General features: G+C 36.5%; 1 pseudogene; it reads left to right on the forward strand.

Annotated features, from left to right (window-relative positions):
• The first annotated feature begins 983 nt into the window (after positions 1-983).
• On the forward strand, positions 984-13,545 carry LOC145039750 (putative F-box/LRR-repeat protein 8 pseudogene; annotated as a pseudogene).
• Positions 13,546-13,975: the final 430 nt, after the last annotated feature.

Raw genomic sequence — 13,975 nt, forward strand, 5'->3', positions numbered from 1 at the left:
TTGGTTTTAATTCATTTGAGGCCCTTGCACATGTAGGATAACTTCCATGTTTTTATCTAAGGCTAAAGGGGAAATTATGCACACATTTGTGCTTTTACTTGGAGTTTACGGCCCAAGAGGTGTTCCTTGGCCGTAAACTCCCTTTAAGGAGTGATTTTGATGTCATTTGTTCCCCATTCAAGTCCTAAGTATTTAAGGGTAATTGTCTTGAGGCTTTAAGGGTGTTTAGGGCATCTTTAACCCTTGAAAAAGGGGTTTACGGCCCAAGATCTTTCCTTGTCCATAAACTTCTAAAACCCTTTGATTTTGAAGTGTTTTGGTGTCCAAATTAAGCACAAGCTTTAAAGGGTAAAGTCCTTAAGCTTTAGGGGGTGATTTAGGGCACTTATAACCCTTTAAAAAAGGGTTTACGGCCCAAGAGAGTTCCTTGGCCGTAAACTCCTATAGCTAGGGTTTCTTTGTTGATTTCTAGTCTCAAATGTTTATACATTAAGCCCTAAACAAGTTGTCTACCAAGGAATCGGGACTAGGAAGCCTTTAGGCTTCGTTTTGGAGTTTACACCCCAAGAATGTTCTTGGGTCGTAAGCTCCCGGATCTTGTATTTTGGACATGTAAACAATGTTATAAAGCATATAGCAAGTATTAAAGCACATTTAGGAAAGTAGACTCACAATCCGGGATGAAAACCCGAAGATCCGTCAGAAAGAAATGGCTTTTCTCTAGTTGGAATTGTGAATAATGAATTAATTAAATTCAGAAATCTATTTATAGTCCTGAAATATTTTGACAGAAAATATTTTTATTCTGGAAGTTGGACTATAACATTATGAAACTTGAAATGTTCAAGTTTCACAAACACAGGAGCATCCACTCTCCTGATATATTCAGAAACGTAAACCCTAATGTACACAAACTTGTTCGGACAAGTCTGAAAATCACTGAAACTGGACTAGCTTCTATTGAATAGATAATGTTCGTACAAATGGAAATTTCGGGTTGTCACACTACTCCTGTGGAAATTGCTTCCTATAACAAAGATTTTGTTGACGCCACAAAGGTCGCTTGCTTCATGGTGGCCACTATGGAACCTGACCTAGACATGTTATATGAGGAATACTGCCTATATGAAGTGATCAGATCTCTTATGGCATGCAATCTCAAGGAAGGAGAATCAGTTTGTGCTCATGTACAAAAAATGCATAGGTACGTGGAGGAACTCTAGAGGCTCAATGTGTCATTCAATGATGAGTTGGCCATTGACATGGTCCTAAACTCCTTGCCACTTAGTTATGATCAGTTTGTCATAACTTATTATTTGGGTAACACGGAGACGATATTGACCTAACTCTATAATTTGTTGCAAACTGCCAAATTGCGATAAAGAAAAATCATGCTCCTACTACGACAAATGCTCCTGTCACAGCCAATGGGTCTGGAAAAGGGAAAAAAAGGAAGGATACTTTGCAATCCACCAGGAAAGGGAAGGCCTATGTTGTAGGGTCTCGTAGTAGGTCCAAGATGAGTCTCAACTGTGATGTTCCAACGATCACTGATCCCAAATAAACCACTTCCTTCCATTATAGAGAAAATGGTCATTGGAGAAGAAGTTGCCCAAAATACTTGCAGGACTTGAAGGATGGAAAGATCAAGTTGTCTTCATCAGTTGTTTACACTATCCAAGTTAATAACACACAAATTTCTCATTCATGGGTTCTTGATGCAGGATGTGGTTTCCATATTTGTTTTAATTTGTAGGGAGTAAGCGAAGGTAAGGAGGTGGATCATGGGAAGCTCAATCTGATCATTGGGAATTGACGATCTTCACCTGTCACCAAGATTGGGACTTATGGGCTTGTGCTTAGTAGTAATGTTAGGATTGACTTATCAAATTGTTGCTACTCATCATAAATGGCATGAAAATTATTTCATTTCATGCATTGTTCAGACATGGTTTTAAATATTCTTTTGATGATGATATTGGTTCAATATATGCGTTCAAAAATGTTGTTTTTTTGTTTAAAGATCTACCTTGTAATGGAGTGTATGAAATTGTGACTAGTGTTGATAACTTCGATAATAACATGTTTCACATTCATTCGTCCAATGGGATGGACAAATCATTTTTGTGGAATTGTCGTCTTAGGCACATAAACAAGAAACGCATCGCCCAACTCCAAAAGGACAGAGTGCTGAAATCATTTGATCATAGGACAAATGATGAATGTGAGTCTTGTCTCTCGGGCAAGATGACAAAATCACCTTTCACTAGAACATGTGAAAAAGGTGAAGGGTTATTGGACGTTATACATATAGATGTTTGTAACCCATTTAGATCCACCATAAGAGATGCTAATCGATATTATGTGATATTTATGGACTATTATAGCAGATATTGTTGTATCTACTTGATCAAACATAAACTTGAAACCTTTAGAAAGTTCATAGAGTTTAAGCATGAAGTTGAGAATCAATTGGGCAGGAAGATAATGATGCTCATATCTAACAGAGGTGGTAAGTATCTTAGTATCACTTTCCATGACCATCTCATGGAATGTTGATTTTTTTTACAATTGACTCCTCCTAGAACACCACAACTTAATGGTGTGGCTGAGAGGCATAACCAAACCTTATTAGATATAGGTTCGTTCCATGATGAAACATGTTTCTCTTGCTATTCACTTCTTGGGGTATGCCTTTGAGATAGTCAACCATATGTTGAATATTGTTCCAACAAAGAAGGTTGTCAAAACACCTCATGAAAAGTGGACAATAAAGGCTCTCTTTCTCACACACTTGAACCCAAAGCCGAGAAGTGTTATTTCAATGGCAACTTATAAAATTCCGTCGGATACTTGTTCTATAGACCTAGTGAGAACGTAGTTCGAAGACGAGTCTTTCACCAGAGAGAGATCATATTCAAAGAGGAGGATGGGAATGCTATTGATCTTGATGAAATTCAAGAGTCATCCAATTAAGGAACCTAGGAGAACACTAGCACTCAACTTGAGGAAGAAACTCCAATTGATCCACTTCACAACTCATTGCCTCTTTGTCAATATAGTAGGGTGTTAGTATTGAAGGGTTTTGAGCATTTTAACACTCCTAAGGTGTACATGCAACCCTAGAAACCTTGGATCTATGTTTTACTAAGATACATGAAAATTTTATTTTCCAAGTTTATTATCCTAACTAGCATGACATGGGGAAATTTTAACCATAATAGCTAGTTGAAGTACATATATTTTGTTGTTTGGATTCCTTGAAAACCTTGTGTTCCTAGCACCTCAAGTGCGATGCCTCAAATGTCTCACACAACACCACAACACTTGTAATAACTTTGAGAGAAGTACACTTACACCTCAAAATTGGCTAGCCCTCTATTACTTGCTTGTAGTGGCGGATTTTGGTCATCCATGGGGTCTTTATATAGTTGTGTCACAAGTAGGGTTACACCATGTAAACCCTAATTGTCATGGCTTTCCATATTCCATGATCCATGGGTTTGTAACCTCCATGGACTATCCATGGAGCACCTTATGGGTTTTAACCCAATCCATATAAGCCATGGATCATTAGCCCAACTATACAAGAATAGATGATTTACACAATCAACCCTATATATTTAATTAGTCTCTTTTTGATCACTTAATTAATTCTAAATTAATTCTTGATCAACTAATTAAATAATATTATTAATATATTAGAAATTATAATATATTAATAATCCTTACGTGTACTTTCTCTCATTTAGTCTTTCCAAGTGTTGCAATGCCATGAAACCCAAATGGACCATGCCAACCGGGTCAAGTACATTCCAGGAATAATTATGAACTTAGACACCTAATCCAACAAGTATGCCACACACGTTCTATGGTTTTCATATTACATCAGATGGTTGCTAGATGGAAGGAGGCAATAGATAGTGAGATTCAATCCATGGATGTTAATCAAGTGTGGAACTTGGTTGATCATGTACCTGGTCGTAAGACAATCGGGTGGCATGATTCGAGCCCCATATGCTTTAATTGTAGGATATATCATGTATGAAATGACAAGTACTCGCCCTGATGTGTCTTATGCTTTGAACATGGTTAGTCAATTTTAGGGAAATTCTAGCAGAGCCCATTGGATTGTGGTGAACAGTATTCTTAAGTATCTATGATGAACAAAATACATGTTCCTAGTTCTTGGTGACAGTGATATCTTAAGAGTGACTAGTTACAGTGCCACCAACTTTCAAATAGACCGAGACAAATTTTATTTGCATTATGGCTGGGTGTTCTTATTAGATGGGGGAGCTGTTACTTGGAAAAGTTCCAAGCAAGACACAGTCGCTGATTCCACCTGTGAGTCAAAGTACATTGTAGCGAATGAAGCATCGAAGGAGGCGGCTTGGATAAAGAACTTTATTGGAGATCTTCGATTTGTTCCAACTATTCAGGAACCAGTGGAACTTTTCTGTGATAATGAAGGCACGATTGCTTTCATGAAAGAACCAAAGGATCATGACAAATCCAAGCATATCGACAGAAAGTACCATTGTATTCGACATCGTATAGAAGACGGACACCTTTTATTGAAGAACGTATCGTCAGAAGATAATGTTACAAATCCTTTCACAAAAGATTTGAGCAGAGCCAAACTCTATCAGCATGCTAGGAGCAACGACCTAAGTGATGGCATTGGTTTTAGTAGTTAGGTGATACTTTGAAACATATAATAAAATAATAATAATTGTTTTGGGTTTTGAATAATAGATAATTATTTATGACTTTCGTACTGCCTTATTCAGTTACGTATTCTTGTCTTTCTTTTTTCATTTTAATATTTCCTGAGTGATTTGAATTATTCGAACCCCACAGCCATCCATACTTTTAGAAGTAAGTAGTGAATAAAGATTTTCATGAATTGATTGTGGATTTTTCGATTGAGGTTAACACATTGCAATTGGAATTCTTACAATATTCATGAGTACTTTGAGATTAGGGATTTTAAGTGTTGGATAAACCCACCCTTAGAGATTACTTCATGGATCTAGTCACAAGTAACTCTAAGACGATAATATTTACTATTCTTATGTGGGATATATAGTTTATAGTTTACGAATTAGTTATACATTGGTTTACCCAAACACATCTCATAACTAGGTGTTATAAAGAGTAATTCCATGTATGATTTTGTTAGAAAATTGTATGACTATATAGTCAAAGTAATTCATTCCTTTTTCTCTAACAGGAAAAGAAATATCTTCAGGCCCCTCGATGATTTGATGTTAACCATATACATTGATGGGCTCAACCAGGACTAACTGATCTGTCCAATAGAAGTCCAATTATGTCTTTACAAATCAAGAAATCAAGAAACAAAATCTCGGATAATGAGATTGATTCTGATCTATGTCTTGTGTCCATACGATATCTTGTAGAACAAAGGAATAGCATGTGACATCCCCAATTTCACGGCCAGAAAAGACCGATTTGTTTATGCTTTGTTTTTAAAATCAGAGTAATCGTTTAAAGAAAATTGTTGCGGAATTTGTCCCCAAAACAAGATATGATAAGAATTTATCAAAGCATTTCTTAAAGAAGAGTATTTTTATTATATAACAAATCTCGGGATGTCATGTTCCGATACAGACACATAAGCATAAACAGAACTTACATTTATTTACACTAAATGATTTACGTCTCCTTTAATCTCTCAGTAAAATATGTCTTCGTATTGATACCTGTGATACAAAGAAAACTGAGTGGGTCAGGCTTGGGAGCCTGGTGAGCATATAGGGTTTTCAACCCACAATAATACATTTGTTATATTCAATTATCAACAATCAACCCAAATACCCATCCTCATTATCTTCTTTATTTATTAAGGTTTTATCCTAAGAATCGATTATACTTTCTTCATTCATTCCTAAGGATTCACCTAAGGAACTGGCACACAGTCCATTTGCTACCACGGTTTATACAACAGGCACTACGTCGCATAGTCACCAGGGTTCATACAATTGGCACTACGTCTCATAGTCACCACGGTTTACACAATAGGCACTACGTCTCATAGTCACCTGGGTTTATACAATTGGCACTACGTCTCATAGTCACCACAGTTTACACAATAGGCACTACGTTTCATAGTCACCTGGGTTTACACAAAAGGCACGAAGTCACATCGTCACCAAGGTTTATCAAATAGACACGGAGTTGCATCGTCACCAAGGCTTACTCAATAGGCACGAAGTCGCATCGTCACCAACTATTCCATCTACCCATGTTCTACCCAACATTATTGTAGATATAAATACAAACACAATTTAAATCATTTAACACCCGTATAAAACATCAATTCCAAATCCATCTCAAATAGATAATTAATATATAACACATAGCACGTATTTCATAGCTAATACTTTATATTTATGTATTAGAAGAAAGTACTATGCACTCACGCATATAAACAACAACAATATATATATATATATATATATATATATATATATATATATATATATATATATATATATATATTTATACACATAACACGTATTTTATAAAATACTTCATATTTATGTGTAAGATGAAAGTGACTATACACTCACACATATAAACAACAATATACATATATATACACATAATACGTATTTATAAAATACTTCATATTTATGTGTAAGATGAAAGTGACTATACACTCACTTGATTAGAAGATGATCGGGCAATTACGCCCCGCGTAATTTGAGTACGCCCAGCGTACTCAGTCGGATGCAACTTGTCTGACCGATACTCGAGTGCCACCAGTCGACGCATGCAGTGACGTCAAAGTACGCCCCGCGTAACCCGAGTACGCCCCGCGTACTGAGTACGCCCTGCGTAATTTGAGATTACGCCCCGCGTAATCCCAGACCCAGCAGCCTATAAATAGAACTCGAAATCAGCCATTTTCTCTTGTTCAAACTCTTTCTTCTCTCTAAGTTTTGCCTCGTTTTGCGTGCCCTTTATATCCCGAATCCCCGGTAATATTCCCGAGCCCCGAAGCAAGATCTGAAGCCCCGAGGATCCCGAAGAGCGTTATTCCCGAGCCGAAGCGCTGCCCGCGAGGAGCCTGATTTTTGTGAAGGTCTTCTAGATCTACGGAGAAACACTACTTTTGCAAGCCATAGTGTTGCCCGATCATCTTCTAATCAAGTGAGTGTATAGTCACTTTCATCTTACACATAAATATGAAGTATTTTATAAATACGTATTATGTGTATATATATGTATATTGTTGTTTATATGTGTGAGTGTATAGTCACTTTCATCTTACACATAAATATGAAGTATTTTATAAAATACGTGTTATGTGTATAAATATATATATATATATATATATATATATATATATATATATGGTTGTTTATATGCGTGAGTGCATAGTACTTTCTTCTAATACATAAATATAAAGTATTAGCTATGAAATACGTGCTATGTGTTATATATTAATTATCTATTTGAGATGGCGTACTCGGGTTACGCGGGGCGTACTTTGACGTCACTGCATGCGTCGACTGGTGGCACTCGAGTATCGGTCAGACAAGTTGCATCCGACTGAGTACGCTGGGCGTACTCAAATTACGCGGGGCGTAATTGACTCGTCGAACTTCTAAATTGCGTAACTTTTGCATACGAGCTCCGTTTTCGACGTTCTTTATATCCACGCGAAGGTCAGACCATACTCTACAACTTTCATTTAGACTCCGTCGGCTAATTTTGACTTTTATTTTTATTATTTATTTTTAGAAGGCCGGGACAGAAAAACTTCGTTATAAATTCATAACTTCTTCGTATGACGTCCGTTCTAGCCTAACTTTTCATCGTTTCACTACTAACAACGAGATCTTCGATTCTCATTTAGATTGTTTCGGCTAAAAACCGCTCGATCTCAAATCGAGTATTCGGGCTGCATACCGCTAAGTCGAAACATAACTTCCTCATACGAAGTCAGATTTTGGCGTTCTTTTTATGCACACTCACGGTTTAACGAAGTCTACAACTTTCATTTAGATCACTAAGGCTAAATATCGCTCTAACGTAAATTCACTTTTTACGTCATTCAGCGTCATGCCGGTTCTGTCGCGAAACTTCGACAAGTCATAACTTCTTCGTTATAACTCGGATTTCGGCGTTCTTTATATGTACGGAAACCTTGTAACATATATTATAACTTAGTTAGGATTAATCATTCTAAATAATCTTTTATCAAAAAGTCATTTTTGACGCTTATCGTCTCTAAATTGATTAGCCCTGATCTACGGGCGTTACATAGCATATCACTTATCTTAGGGCCAACGGTTGATATGAATCAGAATTTTATAGTGGCTTTAGAAAACTCACTTTGTTGTTTACTTCAAGGTTTATATTTGCATTTGTAGTTACATGCTTTTCCAAGTGGCAGGCAATTGATTTAGGTGTCTAAACGAATAACTAAATTGGTATATTCTTGTAATAAACACAAAATCTTTTTTGGGTTGCCCTCCGAACTAGCAATTGAGAAGAATTATATTTAGAGAGAGTAAAACTTATTAATATATTATATGATTAATATATTAATTAGAAATGGTAATTATTAACTTAGAATTAATCAAAATTTAATTGGAATTAATTTTTGGGATTAATTAAATTAATTAGAAATGCAAGGAATTAAGGTGGCATTGTTAAAAAGCTGAGCAATGAAGAGATTCTATAACCTCCCTCATGGGGATGGTTTGGTGGACCTTCCTAAGGCTTCTAGGAAGCCTTGGAGAATAAGTAAAGGATTTAGATAATTGCCTAGTTTTAGATATTATTATTATTATATTCAGTTGAGTGTTATCCAATGATTCTTTATCACCTATAAGTAGGACCTTTAGGGTCATTATTTTCTTTCATGCTCTCAAGCACATCAATTGCTGAAATTCCTTACCCTCCTCCTCTTTCCTCTTGTGTTATTGTTTCTAAGATTTTGGTACAGACCATTAAAGCCATTATCTCTTTGGTGCTACTCTTACCAAGCTTCATGTCTTTAAGGATTGGTTTAATTTACTTGCTTTAACAAATCAAAGGTATGTATCCTAAACTTTGTAATTTTCGATCTACACTAGGGTTAGATGAGTTTGGTTGTTCAATGTATAATTCTATCAAAGTGTATGATATAAATCTTTTATAGGACGCATGTATTGTATTAAGTGTTAATTGTTTTCCGCATTATACATAGTTGACATCTAAAAAAGCCATCAATAGTGGCTATTAGAGTCAAGAAGGTCTGTAACCTGGTTTAGTATGTGTTTGTTGTTTCTCGATCCGGGTTTTCCTTTGTGTATATAAGCGAGGCTATCAGCGATGGCGGTCGGTTGTGGATTCCATAATTCAGCTAACCAGTTGGACGACCTGTACCCGAGGAGATCTTGGAAAGATCGAATTTGTGGATTTCTGGCCAACATGGTTGATGTATAGGTTAGTTTAGTCTGTGCCTATAGGATTTTGTTTCAGGATTTTTCTTGTATGTCGGTGTGTGAAGCTTTCAGCTATTGAGTTTGGTTGAAGATTGCTTCTTTGGTTATTTGGAAGATGGCGTAAGGTCATGAGGTCTTGGTCGAAATTAGTTCTCGTCATTACCGATAAGTGGTTTTATATTGGAGTTTGTTCTTCTTCATGTCACGTATAAGAATTGTGTCGGCACCAGTATTGAAAAGTGGTCATCTTCTTAAGGTATGTTGCATTGGATGTGATTTCCATCTTTGGAAGTTTGTGATCAGGTTGGCTTATGAGCCTAGTTTTGGATCCTTTTTTATTGGTTATAGATTCTGACATTCGAAGTGATCTTGACTCATGTTCAAGGAATCGAGTTTGGAGAAACCACAAGGGGTTTGAACAGTTTTATAAGAGTAAATTTTGAGGACAAATTTCGAGGATGACATCTAATTTAAGTGGGGAAGAATTATAACGCTCGTTTTCCAAGATAGATTGGTTGAAGGATTAAGGAATTACAAGAGAGGTTTTTAGAAAAAACATTGTGCCACGATGTGTTGAATGGAGAACCATGACATGGAATTCTAAATTTATGAAACGCGTATTTGGATGGCCACTACAACATGACAAGAGGATGGCCACAACATGGCATCGATTGTAGCCCAACCCATGACTTTTAAGGTTCTTCCATATTTAAGCAGCTAATCTCAAGGATTAGTGCATCCTCTTCAGGCTCCAACCCTTCACCATGAAACCCTATCCATGGATGATTAATAGTTTGGTTGCTTCATTAAAGACCTTATTCTTGTATTTTGGTAGAGCTTGAGGAAAAAAGATCAGTTTGGTGCAAGGAAGTAAGGAATAAACTTGGATCCATCATCTCCTTCATATTTCTTCGTTGTTAGAGGTATAAAGCTCTCATCTTGACATTTTCCTTTCTTGATGCAAGTAAATGTTCATTTTTCTTGATTTTGGCCCCTTCCTTGGATTCTCTTGGAGTTTGAAGAACGCTAGAGCTTGAGATGGCTTTCTAAGGTCAACAAACTTCTAATAAATAAGAAAAAGAGTAATGTTTGGCATTCCTTGTGTCCATGATCAAGTTATAGCCTCATTAAGGAATTAATGGGCATAAAATTATAGATCTTAGATTATAGTGGTTTCCTAATGGATAAGATTGAGAACTTTATCCATTAAGTCATTAGAAAGGAATATATATGAAGTTATGGGTTTAGATCTGTAAAGGTGAAGTTCTTAATAAAGAGTGTGACAATTTATCAGTTTCTACAACGTAGCAATGGGCTTGCCACAACATGGTAGTTCTCAGCTCTGTGACTACTTTTTCATGATGTGCCTATGATGTGGCCAAGAGGTCTCCATGTCATGGTGAGTGTTGATTTGATTGACCGTTAACTGTCGACTTTTGACCAGTTTAACTTTGGGTCAAACTTAAAGGGCTTAGGTTATTGATTAAGGATTTATCTATACTTAATGTTAGTCGGGTCGTTGAAGTGATTAATGCAAGGAGTGAGGGCGCTATTGTGTTTCCTGGTGTATTTGATTTAAGGGAGTTTCCTCACTATACTACGTGTTATAGTGTATATCTTTCTATGTCAGGATATAAGAGTAGCGGTATGTTGGTTAGAGTACCAATAGGTTAGTGATCGTCTAGTAGAGTGTCCTAAAGGATTTATGTAGTTACGTAGGATAACCTAAGAACTCTTGATTTAGGCTTTCTTGCCTCTTCCTTGTTTGGTTGTGGCTCTAGAGTGGGATCACCTATTCGAATCTTTATCTTACCTCTGGGTACATATAGCTATAGATTCCTTGGATATCTGTCGGTAGTGGCGTAATGTACTCTATGAGGCCTTGTATGAGGCAGTGAGTTGTTAGACAAGTAGATTAGTATATATAACTGCTTCTATTTATGTGTTTACTTGATTTCTTGCTTGTTACGTATGTCGAAATATTGGGTGGTGGGTTGAGGCGATCCTGCTTTGTGTTGTAGGCCAAGATACCCTGGATAGGCCAACGGTGTGTCGTAGGCTGTGTTTTGGTCAGCTTTATGATGGGTATGAGAGAGAGAGAGAGAGAGAAAGAGAGGTCTAAGTGTACTATAGGCCTTGTGAGGCGGTACAATAAGACTGTAGGCTCATGAGAGTAGTCCAAGCATGATGTAGGCCTTGCGAGGTGGGCCAAACAGACTATAGGCTTATGTATGCATGCATTTATGTATATTATGTTGTGTGGTATATTGGATGAAATCGCTAAGTTTTGACTTACAGTTGTGGATTAAATGTTTTCTAGGTACTATATTAATAGACATATATTAATGGTCATTAGGAATAGTATACTTTGTATCTTTTAAGAATTTACCACAATACTCTCTTCACTTTGATAATTTTGGTCATTTTGGTAATACATTGAAAATTTTGGTCCTTTTGTGTATAGTTTGACAATTTTGGTTCCTGGCTTGTTGTAATTATAATTTGGTCACATTGCTTTTAATATTTGTCACTGTAAGTCCCTCTGACCATTTTCTCCATCCTTTTGTCGCTTTTTTTTCGTCTTAATTCTTATTTTTCATTACATATCGACCACGCACATTCTAATATTTCTCACTTTCGGTCTCTTAAACCATTTTGACATTACTTTTGTCCCTTTTTCGTCTACCAATTTGTGCTTCCATTTTGGGTTTCGTTTTTTCATATTTTCTCATAATCATCCTGTGTGAATAAAACAAGACGTGTTTTAGTAATAACGGTTTCAATAAACATATAAGAGCAGCCACAATGGTGACTCATGGTTCACCACATGCTCGCTCATTAGTTAATAATATATATTAATGGTGTCTCTCAATTACTTTAATGACATGGCAATAAAGATACTGTAATGATACAACAATAAAAAGAAGGGAAAATGACGCAGCGGCCCCACTATGTAATTCGACTTTACTCTTTCAGTCCCTAAAGTTTTTTTCGTGCCGTTTAAGGGAACAAAGTTGATGTTGACTTGTTTTTTTTGTCACTACGACCTAATTTACCAGGTTAAAACTGATGTGGCTTTTGATTTGCAATTTTTTTAGTAAAAAAAACAGAATAATAAAAATTGAGGCCCACCATCTCTCTCTCTCTCTCTCTCTCTCTCTCTCTCTATATATATATATATATATATATATATATATATATATATATATATATATATATAATCTTGAATCTAAAATTGTGGCTAATACATAAAACATGTGCCCCCCCCCCCCCCCCCCCCGCGCGGATTAGACCTGATTCAACATTATCGTCTCTTAAAATGATTTCTGTGAAGAATCTCTACAACGGACAATGTTTTGTGCTACTGATAGTCGGATCCGAAAATATTAGAACCATGAGACTCTTCAGATGTTCTAAAGATTGGGATGGGGTTCTGAAACTTGTAATGAATAACATCAACGGATTGAATGAGGTGCATCTGGAGAGATTTCAAGTAACCGATGTTGGCCTTGCATCCCTTTCCAATTGTGTAAATCTTGAAATCCTTCACCTCATAAAAACACTTGAATGTACTAATTTGGGGCTAGCATCTATGGCTGAGAAGTGTAAGCTTATGAGGAAGCTTTCTATCGACCGGTGGAAAAAAACAGGATTGACGATGAAGGTTTGATCGGTGTAGCAAAATACTGCCATAACCTTCAAGAGTTAATCCTTATCGGTGTAAATCTCATCCATGCTAATTTATCACGATTGGCTTCAAACTACCTGAAGCTAGAGCGACTGGCGCTATGTGGGAGTGAGACCATAGGCAATGCCGAGGTCTTACATAGATGCTAAATGCACGAAGTTGTGGAAGATATACATCAAGCATTGCCCTGTTTCCGATCATGGAATGGAAGTTGTAGCACTTGGGTGCCCTAATTTGGTGAAGTTGAAGGTGAAGAAATACAAGGGAGTCACATGAGATGGTGTTGGTTGGTAGAGGGCTAGCCAAGAATCATTAGCTATTAAATTGGATGCTTTTGTGGTTGAAAATCAAAACCATAATACAACCAATGAGGTGGTGGTGGAGGAATAACAACCACCGACAGCTAGTGACCTCAAAGGCGGTGCTAATGGTGGTTCTAGTAATAATGTAGAGTTCGAAATGTGTTATGAGATGTCAAAGTACTTTTAGGCTTGATCGGTTTTGAAGTCTGTATTGTATACTAGAATGTATGTATTTCGTAAGGCCATTTTAGAATTCGAAGCATATGTTATGTCTTAGCCCTTACGTATTTTTTGTTTGCTTTTTTTTCCCTATAAATAAGGATACATATAGGAATACTAGAGCCAAAGAGATCTTATTTACGTTTTGTGTTCTTAATTCAATTTGTACTCTGATTTCATTTCATATACTCGATTAATACGAAATTCATTTGGTATCAAAGCAAGATTCTTTCAGTTGATTTCTGATTTTCTTGTAGTTTCAAAAGTTTTTGAATCACTATTTTCGATTCAGAAATACT

Source organism: Lactuca saligna, chromosome 4 (genome assembly GCF_052625555.1).
Source record: "Lactuca saligna cultivar CGN05327 chromosome 4, ASM5262555v1, whole genome shotgun sequence".
In the NCBI taxonomy this organism is placed as follows: domain Eukaryota; kingdom Viridiplantae; phylum Streptophyta; class Magnoliopsida; order Asterales; family Asteraceae; genus Lactuca; species Lactuca saligna.